The 21,901-nt window shown below is 46.7% G+C and overlaps 1 protein-coding gene and 1 long non-coding RNA gene across 2 annotated transcripts in view; one reads left to right on the plus strand and one right to left on the minus strand.

Moving 5' to 3' along the window:
• Nucleotides 1-60: 60 nt before the first annotated feature.
• LOC144456814 (uncharacterized) lies at nucleotides 61-16,169 on the minus strand. The gene is made up of 2 exons (XR_013485932.1): nucleotides 15,482-16,169; nucleotides 61-766 (listed from the first exon to the last, which is right to left on the minus strand). It is a non-coding gene; the product is annotated as an uncharacterized LOC144456814 (long non-coding RNA).
• A 21-nt stretch (nucleotides 16,170-16,190) lies between these two features.
• The window catches only part of RHBDF1 (rhomboid 5 homolog 1), a 53,648-nt gene continuing 47,937 nt past the window's right edge, over nucleotides 16,191-21,901 (plus strand). Inside the window, exon 1 of the mRNA XM_021006575.2 lies at nucleotides 16,191-16,641. The gene's annotated coding sequence lies outside the window, so the exon portion shown is untranslated. The remainder of the gene's footprint in view (nucleotides 16,642-21,901) is intronic.

Here is a 21,901-nt window from a genome sequence, read left to right on the forward strand (position 1 = left end):
GGTCAAGTGGTTTTTTTCCCTTCATTCTGGTTTTTTCAGTACAATGCTTAGCATACAGTAGACACTTAATAAATGCTTATTTATTAATAAGAGTAGAGTGTATGTGTGTTCAAGGAGATCTAACACCTCTGGTGTGAAGGTTTGCCAAGCTCTTTTCAGGGCTACTGGTTCACCTTTAGCGTCCATCCTCACCTGTGGCTCTAAGAAGTTGTAGCAGCCACACCCTACAAACTGTCTTGGCAGATGGATAAACCAGGTTGAGGTGGGATGTCCATCCCAAGCATGTGAAGACTTCCCTTGATGGGATGGGCAGATGAGAAAAATTTGTTCCAATGGTCATGAAGGCAGTTGAAGTAGGTGCTGTGGAGTGCTTAGAGCTTGGACATGGAAGATGCCAAGGTCATCCACTGCATCCTGGGCCATCTCCAGTCGTCCTGACTTTTGTCTTACCACTGGACTGTGATGACTCTGGAAGAGAGTGTGAGGTTGAAAATTGACAACTCTGTGCAACTCTACCTCATTTAAATCCAATTCATGCATGAATCAGGACATCACTCGGTAACTGGTCCTCTTTAAAAATGAAGGACAAACAAAACAACAACAAATTATTGGCTTGATTTTTCCAGTGCTTTCCACAGTATGATGTAGGGGAAGGAGCTCTGTCCCTTGTAGTTAGAAGATACAGCTTTGTCACTCAGCTCAGTCACTTGTTGACACTGTGACCTTGGATAAGTCACTTTCTCTCCTCTAGCTTCAGTGTCCTCATCTGTCAAATGAAAAGGTTAGAGTAGGTGACTTTTAGGACAGCTTGTAGAGCTAATATTTACATGGAAGTCACTACATGAATATGAGTTGAACTCTAGGTGGGAACCAGTGGTAGAAGGGAGGGATAAAATATCTGGACTGTGGTGCCCCTAGTTGAAAGTGTTTTCTTCCTCATCAAATTACTCCAAAGAACTTTGGATCTTGTCTTGATTCTGTCCCATTCTACCTTCTATCATACTTATTGGTATTTGTAAAGGGACTTGATCGGGGGATTTCCCCCAACCAGTGTGAGCCAGCATCTTTCCGCCTACAGAGTAGAGACATGTGCATTGGCACCTTGTTAAAAGGACACTTAAAAGGATAACTCCCTTTTGATTTCCAGCGACTGGAACTTCTTTCAAAATGGTTGGCTGGGTATGACTCAGGAGGATGGGGTCTTGTCTAGGACTCATTGACCACTCTTGGCCCTCTTGGCTTTTTCCCTGTTCATGACAGATCAAAATAGAGGAGAAAAGTCCTAAGTTTCTGTAGGGGTAAAGAAGGAGGTGATGGGAAGCCTATGTATGTCCAGACCTTCCTTACTCCAGTAAGCTATAATGGGTGCCTTAGGGCAGAGGCATATGGGTATTATGTGAGCTGAGGCAGAGCTTGGCCTATAAGGAGAGTTCCTGAGATTTTCCTTTCCCAGCCCAAGACATGGCAGCAGCCAGATAATTGACGGAGTTCCCAAAGAGGCACTTGGCAGAAGCAAACATATGGCCCTGAGAAGCTAGGACAGCACACAATGTTTGTGAACTCCATTCTCCTGTGTAGAGGTATTGAGGTTTTGATTCCCTTGGCAATGTTATCCCAGAGAAGGGAGATGTCTTGGGTAGCACCCATCTCAAGGATTCCCTTGCAAGTTAATCAAGTTGAAAATCCTAGAAGCTGGCCTTCAAGCCAGAGACAGGGGATTTTCTAGGCAATTTGATGCCAGGCCCTAGCCTTCTAGTCAAAGAACAGAGATTCCTTTGGCAATGCAAGTTTCAGGGATTTCCTTATGAGTAACCTCAAGTTCAAGTGTATGGAGACCTGGCCTTCTAGAAAATGAAAAGGATTTCTTGAGCACCATGCTTCTGGGAGAGAAAGGAGAGTCATCAACATGGTGCCTGAGACTAAGGACAATATAGGGGCAGCACGATTTGGGGAAGCAAGGGATCTCGACTTTTCAACACCTGCTGTCACAGTGAACTGTTTGGATACCGTAGGTATGATGGGAAGAACATACTTATATGGCATCCACAGTGTGTTTGTCTCCTGGGAGGAGTCTAAATTTCAGAGGGGCATTACAAATCTTGGGAAGATTGTGTAGGACATTGTAAGGATACTGTAATATCAAGAGGCTGCTCTGTTAGCAACCTCAACTTGGTACCTTTGGGGGGAGAACTTTTGGGTTTTTTAAATACTTTACCTGTTTCTCTATCTTTTTATGTGCTCCTGTAAAATCTTTGTACCTTCTGCCTTTCTGTAAAATGAATTGAAAGCTGTTCTACTCATATTCATTTCTTACCTTGATCACTTGTATGGCAGTTGGGGAACTTATTATCTACATTTGAGGAAACCTAGAGATAAATTATACTTAAACTATAATTGTAAATTTTCTATAGTAAACTCCAGGAACCAGTCAAAGAGAGAGAATGACCCTCTTGGGAAAGCCCCTAGGATTTAACCTGGTCCATGTGGTAGGGGGAAGAGGAGAGCTGGGTCACAGGTTACACATGGTAATTCATTCAATTCAAATCAACAGATATTTATTAAGCACCTACTATATGCAAGGCTGAAAAAACCAGCATGAATTAATGGATTAAGCCATGGTCCTGGAGTCAGAAAGACCTTGGTACTTTAAAACATACTAGCTTCGTGACCATAAGCTAGTTATCTTAGCCTTTCAGGGCCCCCAATCACTCTAACGGTTTTTGTTTTGTTTTGTTTTGTTTTTAGTTTTGTTTCTGCTTTAAAAAAAAACAAAAAAAGGTCATTTCCCCTTAAACATCCTCCCTCCACCCCACTGAATCCTTCTTTGTAACAAAGAAAAACAGCTAAGCAAAACCAACCAATGCAATGACCAGGTTTGCCACTGTGTGCCACATTCTAAGACAAATTATACGAAATTCTCCATCTGCCTCCATGTTACAAAGATGAAATCACAGGAAGGCACTAAGCTAGATAGTGGGCAGAAGACAAAAACTAAAACAATCCCTGGCCTCGAGGAGCTTACATTTTACTGGAAGATAAGGCTTTTACACAGATAAATAAAAGATAATTTGAAAAGAGAGAAAGCACTAGCAAATGGGGGCATTAGCATAGGAGCTCAGACTGGAAGGAAGATAAGAATACAGAGGGGTACAGATAAGGAGGAAATTAATTCCAGTCCTGGGATGGAATAAGAGGGAGGAGGGAAGGCACCCGGTATGATAAAAGGGGAATTAAAAGATGACCTGTTGAGTTTGGGATCAGCGAGGTGCATAGTTTGATCAGAATTTAGAACTTGTGGAATCATCAAGCATTTATGAAGGGCTTTCTGTGAGCCAGTGCTGTGCCAAGATCTAGGGATACTAAGAAAGACAGAGAACAGTCCCTGCCCTCAGGGTGCTCACAGTCTAATAGGGAGGACAATATGCAAAAAACTCTGTACAAACAAGATTTATACAGGATAGACTGAAGATCACCACAGATGGAAATCACTAGCACTAAGGAGAATGGGGAAAAGCTTCTTGTAAAAGGTGGGATTTTAGCTGGGACTTGAAAGAACCCTGGGAAATGTGGAGGTAGAGATGAAGAAGGTAAGCCTTCCAGGAAGACAGGACAGCCAATGAAGATGCAGTCAGGAGATAGAGTGTCTTGTGCCAGGAACAGCAAGGAGGCCAATGTCACTGCCTTGGAAGGAATAAGATGTTAGAAGTCTGGAAAGCTAGGAATGAGCCAGATAAATAAGGGCTTTAAAAGCTAAACAGAGGGTTGTTTTTGTTTTGAGGCAATTGGGGTTAAGTGACTTGCCGGGGGTCATACAGCTAGTAAGTGTCTGAGGTCACATTTGAGCTCAGGTCCTCTTGTCTCCAGGACTGGTGCTCTATCCACTATGCCATCTAGCTGCCCCAAACAATGTTTTCTATTTTATCCTTAAGGTAATAGGGAGCCACTTGAGTTTGGTGAATAGAGGGATGGTGTAGTAAGACATGGTCAGATCTGCACTTTAGGAAAATCAACTGGACAGCCAAGTGGAAGATGGACTGACATTGGGAGAGATTTGAGGCAGAGAGAGCAACCAGAAGTCTATTGCAGTTATCAGAGGTTAAGTGATGAAGAAAGCCGTCAGGTAATGGCAGTGTCAGAAGAGAGAAGAGGGCATATACAAGCTATGTTACAAAGGCAGAAATGACAAAGCTTGTCAACTGATTGGACATGGGGCGCAGTGAAAGAGAGGAGTTGAAGATGACAGCTAGGTTGTATGACTGAGTGACTGGGAAGTTGGTGGTTTCCTTGATAGTAATAGGAAAGTTAGAAAGGGGGGAGGGCTTGGGGGAAAGAATGAGTTCAATTTTATACATGTTAAGTTTAAGATGTCTATGGGACATCTAGTTGTAGATGTGAGACTACAGGTCAGCAGAAAGGTTAGAACTGCATAACAGATCTGAGAATCATTTGTATAGAGATAATCCATGGGAGCTGATGAGATCACTAAGTGAGACAGTATAGAGGGAGAAGAGAAGAGGCCCAGGAGAGAGCCTTGTGGGACACCTATAGTTAGTGTGACCTGGATGAAGATCCAGCAAAAGAGACTGAGGAGTGGATGGATAGGTAGAAAGAGAATAAGGGTGTCAAAAACAGAGAGAAGAAAGTGTCAAGAAGACAGTAATCAACAATGTCTGAGGATGCAGAGAGGTCAAGATGGATGAGGACTGAAAAAAGGACATTAGATTTAGAGATTAAGAAATCATTGATAACTTTGGAGGGGACAGTTTTAGTCCAATGATGAGACTGGAAGCTATCTCTGCCGAGAGTTAAGAAGAGACTGAGAGGAAAGTAGGCAGGAACACCGATTGTAGATAGCCTTCTCAAGAGCTTTGCCATGAGAGAGAGGAGAGATATAGTACAGTAGCTAATGGAAATGTTCAGATCAGGTGAGGGCTTTTGAGAATGGTGAAGACATGGGTATATTTGTAGGAAGTAAGAAGGCAGCAAGTAGACAGGAAGAACCTGAAAATTAGTAGGAGAGCAGGGATGATAAAAGGGGCAACCTGCTGGAGAGGATGAGATAGAATGGGATCACTTGTACATGTAGAAGGGTTAGAAGGGTCACTCCTTCATGTGATACAGGGTAAAGAAGGAGATAGGGCAAAAGAGATCTGAGTGGTGTGAGATAAAGAGGAGGGAAGAAGAAGAAGGAGATTTTGGTAAATGCCCTCAATTTTGGGGGCAATGTTCTCAGCTGAGAGAGGAGGGCAGAGGAGGGCGAAGCAATGGGAAATCTGAGGAGGAATGAAAAGGTTTGAAAAAACCATTGGTTGAGTGGCCTAGTAAATCAACTAGGGAGGTATTAATAAAAAGATTGTCTTGCTGTATCAAAGCATAACATAGTTTGGATGTTGTTGGATCAAACACTCAACCTCTCTCCTTTTTCTGATAGCCTCTTTCTTGGTGGTGGCTGCTGCTGCCATAGTAAGGAATATCACTTGCTAATGGGAGATACCATTGGTGCACTTTACCCAGACCTTTCAATATTTACCGATCGATATTAAAGGAAGGAAACACTTGAGGGGCAAATGTACCCAGTGGCATTGGTAAAAGTCCAGGTAGTTGAGTCTCTGCTCCACTAGGGGACCAGGAAGCTTGCCAACATCACATCAGAGTAGAGAAAGGTCATCTTTCTCCCTCCCTTGCTGATTTCACATCTTGTGAACTAAAACACCCCAAGAAAGCCCATCTGCCAGAAACAGCCTCTTTCTACAAAGTAGGGCACTTTGTATCATTGCTCTTTCAGCTCAGCTATTAATCAGGGGATTCTCAGCATGAGGTCATATATACCCAGAAGCTGGGCTCACAGAGCTCCTATATCATCCACTGGAAAGAGGAAGAAAATATTTGTGAATGCACAGTAGGAGAAGGGGAAGGACCCCATTACACTATGACCTCAAAGTTGTCCGGAGGACAGGCCACAAGAGCCTGATTGAGGGTGACAGCTACATGGGGGAAATGAAGGGGAAGGACTTGATAGATATGATAGAGGTAACATTAACAAGCCTCAAAAACACTGATTGGATATGGGACGTGATGGAGAAGGAAGAATCAGGGAAGAATCATAGCTCTCAGGTGACTGATTGGGAGGATGGTGGTGCCCTCAACAGAAGTAGGGAGCTTTGGAACAGGGGGAACATAGTAGGTTGTAAGTGTCTTTGTTTCCTTACATAAAATGGCATCCATAGTAAGGTGCCTAAAAAATGTTTATTAGATTGCATTACTTGGCCTCAATGAGAGACAGGTAGAAAAAGCCTCTCCTTTGACTAAGGAGATATGTCCCCTGCTCTATGGGTCTTGCTGATTGAGTCCCCTTGAATTTGGGGGAGTTGTACAGTTGTAAGAAGGCACAGAGCCCTGGGCAAAGGCTTTGGTTTCAGTTCTTCTTAGGGTTTATGTGAGGGAAAGGGAGTCTCTCTGGTATTACCCCAATGGTAGGTGAGAAAGTAGAAACAGGAAGCTGAAGTTGAGGGGTTGGTAAATTGAGCATAGAGAGCACATGTGTACATGTGTGAGTACACATGTGAGCAATACAGACTCATAAAGTTCATCCATCTTTCACATGTCATTTGTGTAGGGGACTTGTAGCTGAAGGCTCAATACCATCTGTACAGAGTCTTAGAGGAAGTTAAGAAAGAAGCAGGAGATGACTGGCTCCCTTCCCCAGGGACCCTCTGGAGCTGGGAAGGAGCTATCCTTAGAGCTGTCTCTCAGGGCCTACCCAGAACAGAGAACCATAGACCCCCAGAATAGAGAATATGTAATCTGGAAGGCACCCTAGAATACAGAATGGTAGAATTGGAAAGGACCTTAGAATATATACTGTCAAGAGCTGGAAGGGAACTTAACCCTTCACTGGACAGAAGAGGAAACTGAGGCATATAAAGAAAAAGTGATTTGCCCACAATGAGTTAATGGCAAAGCCAAGACTTGCATCTAGGGCTCCCAATTCCCAAGCTAGAGCTCTTTCCGTTGAACTACATGGGGGGTGGAGAGGAACTTTATTCAACTGGGGTTAGTTGATATCAGAGCTCCAGGGTAGGGTATGGGTCTGGGAAACAGGAAAGAGACTGATGAAACACCAAAGAGGAATGTGAGAGGGGCAGGAGCTAGGGGAGTATCAGAGGTAGCGTGGCACAGTGGAAAAAAAAACTGGACCTAGAGTCAAAAGACCTGGGTTCAAGTACCAGCTTTACTGTGTGTATGCATAGCTGTGAGAGACAGGAATCCTTAGTAGGCTGGCCAGGAGTGTCAGCCTACCCAACAGACGCCTCTGCCCATCCCCATCCAGACTGCCCAGGGGACAGCAATGCCTGCCCACCGGCTGCCAGCCTGTCTGAGTGCCACCCTCCAGGCTTCTCCACAGCCTTGTTTTAGCTCTGACTGGGTGATGAGGACCTTGGCAGAGGACCAAGAATTTGAGGCATCAAAACATGGGTGTCTCCCTTGGGAGCCCAGCACGGCAAAACTGGCATTGGTATGAGGTGGGAGAAGCAGTCCTCTGGCAGGGACCTGGAGAGCGTTTGGGGACATTATCCCTCCTTCCTCTCCTTCCCCTACCTCTAGTCCTCCACTCCCACCAGGCTGGTGTCTCATAGGCACACCAAATTCATCCTCACCTGTTTATGCCATCTTCTACCCTGCCTGAACTGACTGCTTCTACTATCTCAGATTCTTTAAGTCCTGCCCATTCTTCAAGACTAAAGGTCCAGTGACACGTCCTCCAGAGAGCCTTCTCTAAGACGTAGTGGGGTGCAGTAAGGAAGCACAGATTCCCCAGCTAGGCTACTAACTCTCTGTGTTACCTTGGGCAAGTTGCTTCCCCATCCTGGCCCTCAGTTCTCTGCTCTGGCAAATTAAGGTATTATACTAGATTATCTCTAAGGTCCCTTTCAGTTTTAATATTTCATGATCATAGGATACTACAAACTACCCTGCTAATTTCTCCACCAGCCCGGAGGACTTATTTTCTGAAGCCTATATTTGATTCAGTACAGCTCTTAATTAAATATGAAATTGTCTTGTATTGTTCTCTAATTCACAGACTCTTACAGTGTTAGGACTGGAGGGTGTCATAGAACAAAGATCAGGAATGTCTGATCTCAAAGGGACTTGAGAGATCATAGAGTCTTAACTTTATTTTGTAGATAAGGAAAGTGAGGTCTCAAGGGGTGAAGTGACTTGTCCAAGGTCACACAGCTGGTGTACTTGGTCCCAGATTCTTTCTCCCTGGCTCTCTGAACTTTTACTCTCTGGATGCTGTCAGGTGTGTGTGGTGGGTTTATTTTGTCCTCTCAGCCCTGGGACAGGCTGGTCCCTATGATTAGGTTGATCTGATCCTATCACTTGGCCTCTCTGGTTTCTGTTTACCTCTCTTGAAAAGGGGCACAATTTTTTTTTACAGAAATAATTTCTTAGAGGTAAACATGGAAGTTGACAGGAAAAGCAAGGGAAAAATACTTGGAGGTGTTACTTCAGGGATTCTTTTTACTTTTTGTCTAAGGATGAAGAGGGGAGGGGTAAAGCTGAGAGCTGACCAGAGACAATGGGTGGATTTCTGTTGTAAGGAAGAGCCCTGCATCTCCCACTGGTCCAGGGGAGCAGTGGGTGGAAGGAAAAGAGAGAGCCGCATATCTGGCTCAGGACCTCTGTATTCCCAACTCTCTGCTCCTTTTTGCAGAGCAACAGGGCCAATGGAACTGGCTGATTCACTCCCTTGGGGGAAAAAGTAGGCTTCCTATCTCCTTACTGTGACCCTTGGAATCTGAACATGGGGGCAGGGGAAAGGTGGACTTTTGTTTCTAGGACCCTCTCCCTCCAGGTCAAGCCTCTTCCTCACTGGGAATTCAGCTCAATCACACCCTTCTCTCCCCTCCCTAGTCTTAGCTGGCTCACCCGGCCCTTAGATAGTTAGAGCGTGATAAACTCTTTCTCTGGAGGTGTTAAAGACGATAAGAACTTTTATCTGTTACCCCTACCAGGGCTATTTACATTGCCTTTTCAAGCTCTTCTCCCCCTCCCTCCTCCCAATCATTCACTGAAAAATGAAGAGTCCTGAAATCACACCTCTAGTTTCTCCCCTACTTTTCCTGTAGGATTCTGGGTGAAATGAGTTGGGAGGAGGGGGAAGTGAGATAGGATGAATGAATTTTCCACGATGGAATCTTAAGCATCATTGTAAAGCTATAAAGTTATGGGGAGATTTTTTTTTGTGGGGGAGTGTTGGAGGGGGCAGGATGGGAAGGAAACCTACCCAACCCTCTAAAATATTCAAATCCTGCTGGCTTTGGAGGAGAGAAGTGGTAGCAGGAGCTCATCCAGGGGGACAGCCTTGGGGGAAATGGGGCAGGGGAACAGAAGAGTTTGACTCACTAAACTGGGGGCCCCTCTGGCCATTTACTCTCTACAGCATTCCTTCCCCCTGGATTAAACATGTGTCAGATTGAGTCTTCTCCTCTCCCTTCTTCCTTCCTCCCTCTACCTCCACACCTCCCCTCTACCGCCTCCCATGCGTGCACAGACGGGAATTTCAGAGCTTGGAAGGAGAGCAAAATGAACCCAAGTAGGATTTGCTCTTGTGTTCTCCCCCTCCTTTCCCTTTCCCTCCTTCCTTTCCCCTCCCTTCTCCTCCCCCCGCCCCTCCCTCCTCCCAGTAGAGAACAGGAGGCCAGAAGTTAGCCAAAGGGTAGGTCCCAGGGCTGGAAGGGACTTTCTTGGGGTGGGTCAGCTCTGCTGACTCCAGAAGTACTCACTAGGCCTGGTCAGGAGAAAGGAAGGCTGGGAAATTCCCCTCTGGGGAGAACAAATCAACAGCCTCAGGGTGGAGACAATTAATTTTGTCCTACTGAGTAAGGGCAGGGGCAAAGCTAGTCCCAGAGAGGAGTAGGGAATGGTTTGTGTGGGTGTTCTCTGAAACAGATGTCTTTAGTGCCAATGGGGAGGTATGGGTGGGCAGGGCCAGGGGAGATCTTCAAGTAGCCGGGCTTTACATAAGCTTTGGGAATAGTCATTGGTCTTCTAGGCCAGATCTGGCCAACGTAAACAGAACAAGTAGAAGAGAAACTCGGCTTTCTTCTCCAGTGTCGATAAGTCCTTCCCAAGGCTGTACGAGCAGCCCGTCTTTTCGAGTGGAGAAGGATTCCCGTGGAAGGAAATGAGGAGGAAGCAGAGAGTCCATCTGTTCTGTACTTTGAGATAAAGGCATGCCTGTGTGGTTGCATATTTGTTTACAAATATAATACTAAAGTCATGAAAGCTAAATAGGAATAGGGACTAAGCCTCTAGGATTTCATTGGTATTGTGAACTCTCTAGTGAAGGAACTCATTCTACTAATGCAGGTTTTATTAATTTTTCTGCTAATTTTAGCCTTAGTGAGTTGCCTAGAGGTTAAGTTACTTGCCCAGAGTGACACAGTCAGGCTGTGTCAGAGGTAGAACTTGAACCCAGGTCTTCCTGGCTTCAAAGCTGGCGATCTACTACATCATGCTGTTGCCTCTCAGTTTAAACAAAAACAAAAAGTGAATGGTAAGGAAAATTAGAAAGAATGGGACCAGGATGCCTTAGGAAGAAAATCATCTTCTGACAGAGTGAATTGGCTTTTCTTTGTCTCTTAAGAATAGAGTAAAAGTGTTTGGATGGCAGCAAGAGAGATTGAAATTAGATCATAAGAGAGACTCAGCAGAGAGGATTATTGGCAGTCCCAGAACAGGTGCTAGAGGGAGGAGGGAGAATGCTGTTTTACAGGTTTGTAGGAACATGCTGCTGTCAGAAACCTTGGAGATCACCTCGTCCATCCTCTTCATTTTCCTGGAGGAAACTGAGGCCTAGGTTTCTCACAGTAATTTAATGTCATTGAGCTACACTACCTTGCTTATATTTCAAATTGGAGAGGGAACATGTAGCCTTAGATTCTCCCTGTCCTAGGGCTGGGGATAAGTCTAAAGAAGATACTTGGGGCAGCTAGGTGGTACAGTGGACAGCCCACCGGCCCTGGAGTCAGGAGGTCCTGAGTTCAAATGGGGCCTCAGATACATAATACTCACGAGCTGTGTGACTCTGGGCAAGTCACTTAACCCCAACTGCCTCACCAAAACAAAAAAAGATACTCAAGAGTAATATGGGTTTAAGCTTGGTCTGAGAGAAGAGTTGAGGAAATGTTTCTTCCTCCTATTGTCTCCCAAAAGAATGTAAGCTCCCAGACAGCAGGGATTGTTTAATTTTTGGCCTTATATCCTCAGTACCTTCTATGGTGCCTGGAATGCAATAGCTGTTTAGGTGTTTAATGAATGCCTGTTGATTGTTGGAGAGGTGGGTGTCTGTGGATATGGGGTACTGCATACTCTGTCAGGCATGATCAATGTGTCAGTTGGTTTTTTACAGAACTGTCACTTTTTTTTCTTTGCTATGGTGAATGCTTCCTGGTTAGAGAAGGTTAGAGGTGTATTCAGTAAGGACTACAATCTAAAAAAAAAATAGGTATCAATAAAACTAAAAAGACAGCCTAGATTTGGAATCTAGTACTGTGGGGCTGAGGGGACACAGAGACATGGCGGGATAGACTAGATTAAGAGGACTGAACTGGGAGTCAAGAGAACTGGGCTCTAGTCCCAGCTTTATCACTAAGTCGTGTTGATGTGGTTTGAGGTTGCTGGAACCCTGAAATGGTAGGGCAAGTCTGCCCGGAAAAAATTCAAACATTCAAGCCGTCTTTCAGTCAAAGTATTGAGGTTTATTGTAATGCCAATAGAAGTGGGCGAGATTCCTAGTGAATCTATGCCTACATAGGGGTAAGACTGATACTTATATACAAAAAAGGAACTGGGAAAAGATCTAGATGGGAATTAAAGGAGTGGTAAATAGCCTGGGGTGGGCCAGGTGTGACAGTGAAAGGAATTAAGTGGTCTCTGTAGGTCAGATGTAATAGTGAAAGGAGTATTAAGTAGTCTAATTAGGTGATCCAGGTGGGATTAAGGAGTGGGTCAGTAAATGCAGGTAGTCTGGGGTGGTCCAAGAGCAGCTGTGACAGGACTGTCAAGTAAGCTAATTAAGTGATCTTGGTGGACTGGGGTGGGTCAGCTTCCTTGGGCGAGATGCCAGTGATCTGGGCTACTGAAATGTATGAGAAAATTCAGGGACTGGGTTGCTTTCAAAGACATGGTCTTTTCCTTTTAGGGGTCTGGATCCCATCACCCCATCAGTGTGAACTTGAGGAAATCATTTGTGTGTTGTGTGTTCCAAGGTTCCATGTTCTAAGGCTTCTTCCATCTCTGACTTACTATGTTCTAAGGTCCCTTACTGCAGCTGTGTCAGTCTCAGAAGCAGATCCCTGCAGGCCACATATTGATTTAGAAAATTATAAATTTATATTATCTATGTTGTATTATATTTTTATTTATTTTTGTAAAATATTTCCCAATTACATTTTCGTCTAATTTGGGCTTCACTCTTGCAGAAGTTTGACATCTCTGCCTTATAGTTTCAACATTCTATATTCTTAGAAGTTTTATTATTTCCATTTCAAATTTTTTGTTGAGTGGTTTCAGTTGGTCCAATCTTTGTGACCCTACTTGGGGTTTTCTTGGCAAAGATACTGGAGTAGTTTGCCATTTCCTTCTCCAGCTCATTTTACAGACAAGGAAACTAAGGCAAGCAGGGTTAACTGGCTTGTCCAGGGTCACACTACTAGCAAATATCTGAGGCCAGATTTGAACTTCCTGACTGCAAGCCCTGACACTATCCACTCACTGCACCACCTCACCACCCTATTTCATCCTTAAAATGGAGATAAACTCTTTCACTAGCTACCTCCCAGAGTTATTAACAGGATCAAATAAGATCAGAAGCCTTAGAATTAGAAAGGGGGACCTTAGAGATCATTTAGTCTAGCTTCATTTTATAGATAAGGAAACAGAGTCTCAGAAAGGTTAAGGGATTTGCCTTGGATCAAAGATGTGGTAACAAATAAGAAAAGATTCAAACCCAGACTCCAAATCTAGTACCTTCTCCCATAAAAAAGTATGTAAAAGATTTTATAAACCACAATATGCTATATTAGTTATACCTAACGTTATTCCACTACGTTTCCTTCTAGTGCTGGCTGACATGCTTCATTTTAATGTCCCTGCCAGCCCTGTGTTCTGTGATTCTAGGATAGAGGGAAAACTTTGATGACAAGGACTCCCCTTCTCCTTCCAAAACACTAAAACCAACAAAAGCCTACCCTCTATTCCTTGGTCCGGTGGGCTCAGAGCTTCTGTGGTCACCACTACTGAATGGCACTTTAATGTGAATTAGGCCCAGCCAGGCTGGGTGGGGTAGTGATGAGCTAATTTTCTCCTGAGAGGCCTGCTGACTTCCCAGGCCCCACACCCAGTCTTGCTCAAATCACTTTCCCCCATGGTCATTAAGGTAGAACCAGGAGATGAAGAAACCCTCAAGTGAAGAAATGAATGAAGTTCTTTTTCTGGGATGGGGGCAGTAACATCCCAGCTCTCAAGGCCAAGGTTCTTCAAAGGAGCTGGGGATATAGGGCATCAATAAAGGGCTTTGCTTCTGCAGACCTATAGACGTGGTTGATTAAGCTAGTAGCTTGTCCTACAAGAGGACCAGATGGGCTGCCTGTACCTCTGTCTCTACACCAGACTAACATTCCTGAGGAGGTTACTGGAGGTAATTTGCAACTTTGGCCTACCCTCAAATAACTGTATTAAGAAGTTAGTGACAGATCTAGTGCCTGAATTCCAGGGACTCATTCATTTCTCTGACTTATTTACATAACAATATCTTTATAATGCATAGGCATACTATCTTTGTGGTGCCATGAGATAGTCCCTGGTTTGTGAAAATGTTGTCTCTGAAGTGCCTAGAGATGTCTCTGTGGTATGTAGAGATACTGTCCCTCATGAGTGGATATATATCTCTATGGCCTTGGACGGACAGTCTTTCTGGTCAGTTTCAAGTGCCAGATGCTTAGTCCCAGCCCAGGGGGTATACTTCACTTTAAGCCAACTCTATAGAAGAAAATCCATATTCTCATAGGTAAATTAGGAGGTTAATTCACTTTAAGGTAGGATTCCTGATTGGTTCATTTGTATAATAATAGCTCAAATTTATATTCAGCCTAGCTTAACTAAAACTCTTTCCTCTTCAGCTGGTAGTCCAAGATATTTTACAGAGTAGGAAACTAAAGTTCATAATTGCCCAAGATCTTAGTTAAAAAGTACCCTATTGCAGCTAGGACTCCGACCCAGGACTTTTGACTTCACTTTCAGGTGCTTTCCATTATCCTGCACATTATCCCTCTGGTGCATATTAAACATGATTCTATTTTCTACGTAATTGTTCAGAACAAATCTCTGTATAAAGTGAGGTCTGTCTTCTGGTCTGGAGACCTGTGTTTGGGATAGACTGCTTCTGGCACTGGCAGGGAACAACAGATGGCCCAAGTGAGTTGAGAAGAGAGGCCTGAGGGGAGTTGAGAAAAGAGGATTGCTCCCTTCCAAAATCACTCACGTGGCTCTGGTTAAAAGAGCTCAAGGGAACCTTCCCCTCTGCAGCTCTATGCTTGCCCACTTCATCCTGGAAGGACTTACGGAAGTCACCCAGAAGAGGCCTGCCAAGGGCTGGCAGATAGGGAGTAGAGTTGGCCAAAGTGACCTGCCTCTTTTGCAGATCTCCTCAGTGCTTCCCACACCAGCGTCTGAGCCTAGAGTTCCCTGTTGAGTATGGAGTTTTAGCATTGCTGAATCCAACCAGTTCAGCCAGATACCTGTGCACTTGGGTGATTAAACTGACTGAGTCCTCCTGGTTGGTGCTTGGTCTTCAGAAGTCACAGATTTGGTAAAGGGATTGCAGACCTGGGTCCCAAAACTCCAACTTGGGACCCCCTCTGTAGGGCAGACTCCTAAGGAGGGGGAGGCCTTAGACGGGGAAGGTTGGTAAAAGGAAAATGTTATAAACCTTAACATACCACATAAATGCATGTTCACCAAATGGTCAATGGTCAGGAGTTTCCTTTGACATGCTGCTAGTTCATGCTTCTCCTACCCTGACCAATATGTGTCTCCATTAGTGGAGACCTTTTCATCCTCATCTCTGGGTAATGAAGGGTCATAGGTGAGGATGGCCTGGGCTAAGAGTAAGTCTGGGACTTGGATTAGAGGTTGGGTTTGGAGTCAGGATTAGGGCTCAGTCTGGAGTCTGGGTCAGAAGATAGTCTTGGGATAGTATGGAGACTCATTTGAGTCAAGCTAAATAGCCTACGCTGGAAATGAAGCTGGTCTTGAGTTTTTCAGTTAGTGACTAGACCTTAAACTAATGAACTGGCTAAATTGCCAGCCTCTCCCTGCACTCCGACTCCGGCCCCGCCCCCGCCCCCCCCATCTAGTCACAACTGACATCCCAGGGAATAATAATAACGGGCAATTCAAATGCTCTACTTACCATTATCTCATTCGAACCTCACACCAACTAATGAGTTACTACAGGTCCTCATCCTGAGGATCAGAGAGGTTAAGTGATTTGCCCATAATCATATTGCTAGTAGTTGTTCTTCATTCTCAAAGAGAACCAATGACATCACGTAAGTGTGGGATTAGAGGCAGGGTTTTGAACCCGGTCTTCCTGACGTAATTCCTATATTCTGTAGCCAGGTCCTTTGGTACCTAAGCAATGTCAGTCACTTCCCAGAGAGGCCCACCCCCCGGGGGCAGCTGGAGGAAGAGAGAATGAGGTCAAGACCCGGAGTAGCGGATGGGGTGTGGTGGAGGCTCAAGGGCAGGCCCACAAGTTTGGCCCGGAGGTTGGACTGGTCCACTTCTAAGTCCCGCCTCCAACTGTGAGGTTCTAGGACCAGACCTATTTATTGGGGGCGGGGGGAGGGTGTCACCTCCCTCCATGGGTGGGACACGGGCTTGGGGTTTTTTCTGCAGAGTTGCGCGGTAGTTTGCTGGGGTCCGTCTGTGTGGGGTGGGGACGCAGCGGACTAAGTCCGAGGTGAAGGCCCGGGGTCGGGTGCAGGGAAGCCTGGTCTGGGTTGCAGCCGGTGGGAGGAAACAGCTTCCGCTCGGCTCCGGGTGGCAGATGAGCTCGCCCCGCGTGCATTCCAGAGCCCTGACTCAGAGCGCGCTGTGAATGACTGAACCCATATGGCCGCGCGCTGCGCGCTCTCCTAGCGGGCGGGCACGCAGCCCGGCCCCCGGCCCCCGCTCGGGCCCCCTCCCGCCTTGCTCCCTCCCTCTGTCCCATGATCCCTCCTCTCATTTACGTGCCCCTCGCTCCATGGCATTCTCGGCCGGGCGGGCGGGCGCAGAGGAGAGCAGAAGGGAGGAGAGGCGGGGAAGTAGAGATTTGGAGAAGTGGAGCGGAGAGGCGGAGAGAGGGAAGCAGGCAGGCGCCGGGACTCTGGCAAACTTGGAGCGGGACACACCTTCCCCTGCCGCAGCCCCGCGCCGGCTCCGGCCCCCTGGCGTGCGTGCCGGCCCGAGTGCGGGGCCCGGGCTACCGCGAGTCCAGGCGGCCCCCTTGCACACTGTCCGCTCGGCTCTGCCCGCCCCCGGGACCGGACTGCTGGAGGCGGCGGCGGCCGCGGTGGCTGCGGGCTGGTGAGTGGATGAGAGAGCCAGCCACCCCGAGGGAGGGAGGGAGAAGGGACGCGCTGGCTCGGGGAGACGCAGGCCAGCCTGGGGAGCTCCGGGCCGAGAGCGCCGTTGCCGTCCCTAGGCTCGGCCGGAGCAGAACCAGCCGGTTTTGCTGGAGTTAGTTTACCCTTCTCTACCCGACTCCTCCCCGCTCTTCTCCCCCTTCCCGGGTGGGTCGGTCGTCCGCACTCGGCGGTCCTGGGGGCTGCTGCTGTCCCATCCCCGTAGCAGAGTGAGAGACGGGCTGGCGGGGACCCATCTGGGAGCCCTTTGGGGGTAGGCTAGCTCTTCAGAGGGCCCTTGGCCGGCAGTGCCTCTTGGGGAGCGGGGCAGCCCCCGCCTCCTGGAGGATGGAGGAAGAGGCGCCTTGCTTCGCCCAGGCTTCTGCCACCTGCAGCACCCCTCACCTCTGCCCCTGTCCTCCCCCAGCCTTCCACCTTAACACGCACGTGAGTCCAGTTGGGTGGGTGGGTGGCATTGGAAGTAACACTTTCAGACTGTTCTGGACTGGATAGTTATGGAGTGAAAGAGTAAGAGTGAGAATCTGACATTCTCCATGGATAAGGGATATGGGGGTGTCGAGAGGGTTCTATGGGCAGGACAGGGTGTGAGCACACATAGTGGAAACATACTGGAAAATCCTGCAACATCTGCAGCGAAGGTGAAAGTCGGGGTAAGAGGGACAGTGGAGGGGTATCCCCAGGCCAGCCACCTTCTGCCCCTCCCAAGCTAAATGGCTAACTCACCGAGTAGACTTTTTGTTTAAACACACACAGACACAAACAACCCTAACCCTAGAAAAATCATTTGGCTAAAGAGTTGAAGTTTAGTTTCCTTCTGAATCTTTAGGAGCCAGTAAAAGAAGAAATGTTTAGTAGATAAGTCCAAGTTTAAGGCAGCTTAACCATTTGGCCTTGGGACCCTGGGCCCTGATCGGGGTGGGGACGAGTGTTGCAGGAGTTAAGTATGGCTTGCCCTAAGGATGCAGAGTGGGGCAGAGATGGGGTGGTAGGGAGGGATGGCTGCAGCAGAGAATATGTGGTCTATGTGATGGCTGATGCCAAGAGACTTGGAATGGCTGGTCATTGGAGAGGGAGCAGCTTGGGAGACTTGGAGCCAAGGGTCCTGAAAAGCAAGTTTCAGTGGCTGGCCATTGGGGAAGGGGCAGCTGAAGAGACTGGAGCCAGGGGTCCTGAGAAGCAAGTTTCTTCTTCCTCTGAATTCCTCCTGGGGATGGGAGTTTTGTAAAAATAGCCCTAGGCAGGATTAGCACATCCCCCTGAGCTGGCCCTGGGCCAGGCAGTGGGGTTGGAGTCACTAACAGGCCGGACATGGAGACTCCAGCCCTAGCCATCCCCCGGAACAGCTGAATGACCTGCTAGGAGCCCCTGGGTGGACAGTGAGGACAGAGATGGAAAGCTTGCTTCTGTGTATGGTGCTGTGCTGGTGGGGTTGAAATAGATCAGCTAGCTATCCCTCTTCCCTTTTCCATCCTTGTCACTTTTCTGTTAGTTACCTAGAGCAGGACAAGTCTCTATGCACAGTAAAAAGGGACTTAGAACACAGGATAAAGAGGACCAACTAAAGCCTAGAGCATGTACTGCTTTCCCTCACCTCCAATAAATTACGGACTATTCTCACCTGGGCTCTCTCCAAAAACCAAAGCAGTTGGAATGGGGCTTCAGGATTCATGTTTATCCTATTCCTTCCTTCCTTTGTCTTTTTATCCTATGTAACAGCCCTCTTCACATCCCCACACACAGCAGGCCATGTTCTTCTCATTGAAATTTCGACCAGGAGGGGAACATCGCTCAGGATCATGCACTGACTCAGGAGGAAGTTGGGATTAGGAACAGACCCTTCCTCTCCAGCCCCTCCCCCTTTCACAGGAATAACTAGTTTGGGAACACACACATGCTCCTACCTCTCCAAGTGCTAATCCTCTCTCAATTCATACTGGCCACCTTCCATCTCCTCCCTACCCACAATACCCTTGTAAGCAGCTAGTCATTCTTAGAGTAAATATAAACATGTACACACACACACACACACACTCACTCTCACTCTCTCTCTCTCTCTCACTCTCACACTATGCAGATCAACACTGACCCATACCTGATTCATACCAGTACCTCTGGCAAGCTTTCTACCCTGACATGGGCACCCTCTTGTGGCCTGGGATGTCCTCAGTTCTCTGGCCACACTATAGGGGGACCTCTTCCCCTTCTACTTCTCTCTGTTTAGGCCTTGGGTGAGGATCATGGAATGTCAGAACTAGAAGGGGGGCATTAGAACATGAGAGATGGGAGGGGCCTCAAGGCAGTGTGGCCCAGTGGAAAGAATCTTGTATTTTGAGTCAGAAGTCCCGAGTTCAAATACTGCCTTTGCCATTTATACCTGTGTGACTTTGGTCAAGGTATCTCATGTCTCTGGGCCTTCTTTTCCTACTCTGTAAAATAATGGGATTGTGCTAGCTGAGTTCTTTTGTGTAATGGACTGCTTTGGCAGTTTGCTGAAGCCTAGGGACCCTTTTCTGAGCATGACGTTTTTAAATGTATAAAATATGTAGGATTATAAAGGAAACCAGTTATATTGAAGTCGTTATCAAAATGTTTAAAGAAAAGAAAAAAAAAAGGAACCCCAGGACTGGTTTAGAGTTGGAAGGATCCTTAGAGCCGAGTAGTTTACCCCTATCTCCCTTACCCCTAGGCCAGAGAGAGTTGAAGTGACTTACTTGGGTCACATAGTGATTTAGTTACAGAGGCGCTGGGTGTCTGTGTTCTGGGACTCTCAGCACATCACATCTGTTGTACCAGAGGAGTTCAAGAGCTGTTTCTCTGACCAGTGCCTTCCTCCCGTGGAGGGGATTGAGACTAGGACTTGGGAATCAAGGGCAGTGATTTTGGGGGTGGGGGGATGAAGTAGGGGTTCTTTCAGAGATGGTTTCAGGTGGTGGGAGAGTGATTGAGGGAGAGGGTGCTAGAAGAATGGTCATGACTGATGTGGAACCATGAAGGAGAGGCTGGACAAATACAGAACATCTGTATGAGATACGTTGCTGCTTGGTCTTTCAGGGCCCGTGGATGGAGTCCCTGGAACCTTGAATCTCTCTGGTACAGCTTTGTGGGAGGAAGGTGTGACTGCCACCTATTCCTCACCTAAGCTGGATGTCTTTTGTCTCCAGGAGTGCTTTGTCTCATACAGGTGCAGTTTCTTTTGTGTGTGTGTGAGAGAGTTGAAGGGGAGTCTGATTTTTGAGAGGGGAATCTGACTGCTACCTGGCTCACATCGGGGAAGGGGGAACCAGGAGGTGGAGGGAAGGCAGCACCACACCCATGTGCTGGGAACCCTTTCTCCCCCCCCCCCTTCAGCCTTCCTTGCTCAGACTGTCTTGGAGCAGGGAGAGGATTCAAGGATGAAACTGGCTTTTCAGGTTTGGGGCCCAGCTGGAGCCTGGGACAGCCTTCCAGCAGCCTGGGAGCTCGTGGGGGCTGAGCAGAGGCAACTTTTCTCTGACTCCCCTCACCTACCGTTTCCCTTCTAGGGCCAGGTTTTCTTCCAGGTTCCTGTCCCTCACTGCTCCCCTTCTTATTATCAGGGGCAAACCAATAGTTCTGCTGCTGGGACTCAAGATGAGAAGGGGTGTCCTCGTAGTACTTCTCAGGACTGAACCTCCCCCCCAACCCTTCCTGCTGCTCCTCCTCCCTCCCGCTGTCCCTGTCTGCAGTCCCTCCTTTCTCCCTTCCAGATGTATTCAGGGACACTTGCTTGCTTGCCTGGTGACTGTCTCTGCAGGAACTGGGACTAGTACTCCGGGAATCCAAAGATCTCCCAGAGTACAGAACGCCGTGTTAATTCTCTGGGGGAGTCTAGATATAGATGCCTGCATGGTGGCTTGTGTGTGTGTGTGTGTGTGTATGTGTGTGTGTGTGTGTGTGTGTGTGTGTATGAGGGGTGTGTGTACACGTCTCTCTGGTTTTCATGTTCCAGCTTGCAACCCTCCCCATTCCACAGATGAGGAAGCAGAGGCCCAGAGAGGCCAAGGAGGGCCTTTGCCCAAGGCCACATAGCTTGTTGAGGGGTCACTGGGCCAATCTTCAGCTTCAAGTTTGGGTAAAGCAGTTCCCTGATATCATGTTGGCCTTTATATGGACTATACTTTTCTCCCAAACCCAGAGTGTATAAATCTGAATAAGGCCTATAATCAGTGTTATTTTTGCTATATTACTGTTATATTTTGTTATTTTACTGTACTTTTTTTTTTACTTCAGAAGGGTCATCCTCATAGTCATCAGGAGATGGCTTATATTTGGATCAATATAGTAATCAATATAATAAATTTGGCAAGCCCTCCGTCCCTGGTGCTTAGTCATCATTTGTCAGTCTTCTCTTTCCCCCTTCCCTCTTGCTAAGTTTTGTTCCAGGGGCTCCTATTTCTGTTGTTGTTTTGTTTTATTTTGTTTCTTTTAGATCTCCCCATCTTCCCCTAAACTGGAAGTATGGTGACCACTCACGGCAGACCCCCATTGCTAATTGGCACGGAAGCTTTAACCTACTCCATTTCTGACTTGGGTGGGTTATTGACACCTCTTTAGACTGCCTGGTGGATTGAATTCCATAATAATTTCCCTGGTGGCACTGAGTGAGTGTTAAGACCATCCAGGCTATCTGTGCATCACTTTTAGTCCTGTAAAATTGCCAGGACTAGCCCTCTGAGTAGCCTTATAGTTCCATAAACACAAACTCAGATTAAGCATATAATAATTTAACCTTGGGACAAATAATTTAACCTTGATATGTGACCTTGGACAAGTCAATCTCTCAGTTTCCTCATCTATAAATTGAAGGAGTTGAACTCATTAACCTCTATGCTCTCTTCCGGCTATAAATCTGTGTTTCTAGGATTTTATAGATCTTAATGACTGTTCATCATCCAGAGCATAGATTATTCAGCCCCTGTAGAAAGCTCCTCTTTTTTTCTTGTAGATTTTGGAATTTTTTTCTCCTACTACCTATACTGGAGAGGTTGGGGTGGATCACAGGTTTACTTGTTTTCATCCTTTTTGACTCCTTGGAAAAGACCAAAACCATTGGTTCAAATGAATGTTTTGGTTTCTCCACAAATTTCCATTATCCAACTCTTCTCCCATTTCTTCTTGCCTGATAGATCATTAGTAATTGGCTTTTTTGTCTCACCAAAGGGCAATTTCTAGGCTAATAAGAT

Source organism: Phascolarctos cinereus, unplaced genomic scaffold (assembly GCF_003287225.1).
Source record: "Phascolarctos cinereus isolate Bilbo 61053 unplaced genomic scaffold, phaCin_HiC Scaffold_4;HRSCAF=312, whole genome shotgun sequence".
NCBI lineage: Eukaryota > Metazoa > Chordata > Mammalia > Diprotodontia > Phascolarctidae > Phascolarctos > Phascolarctos cinereus.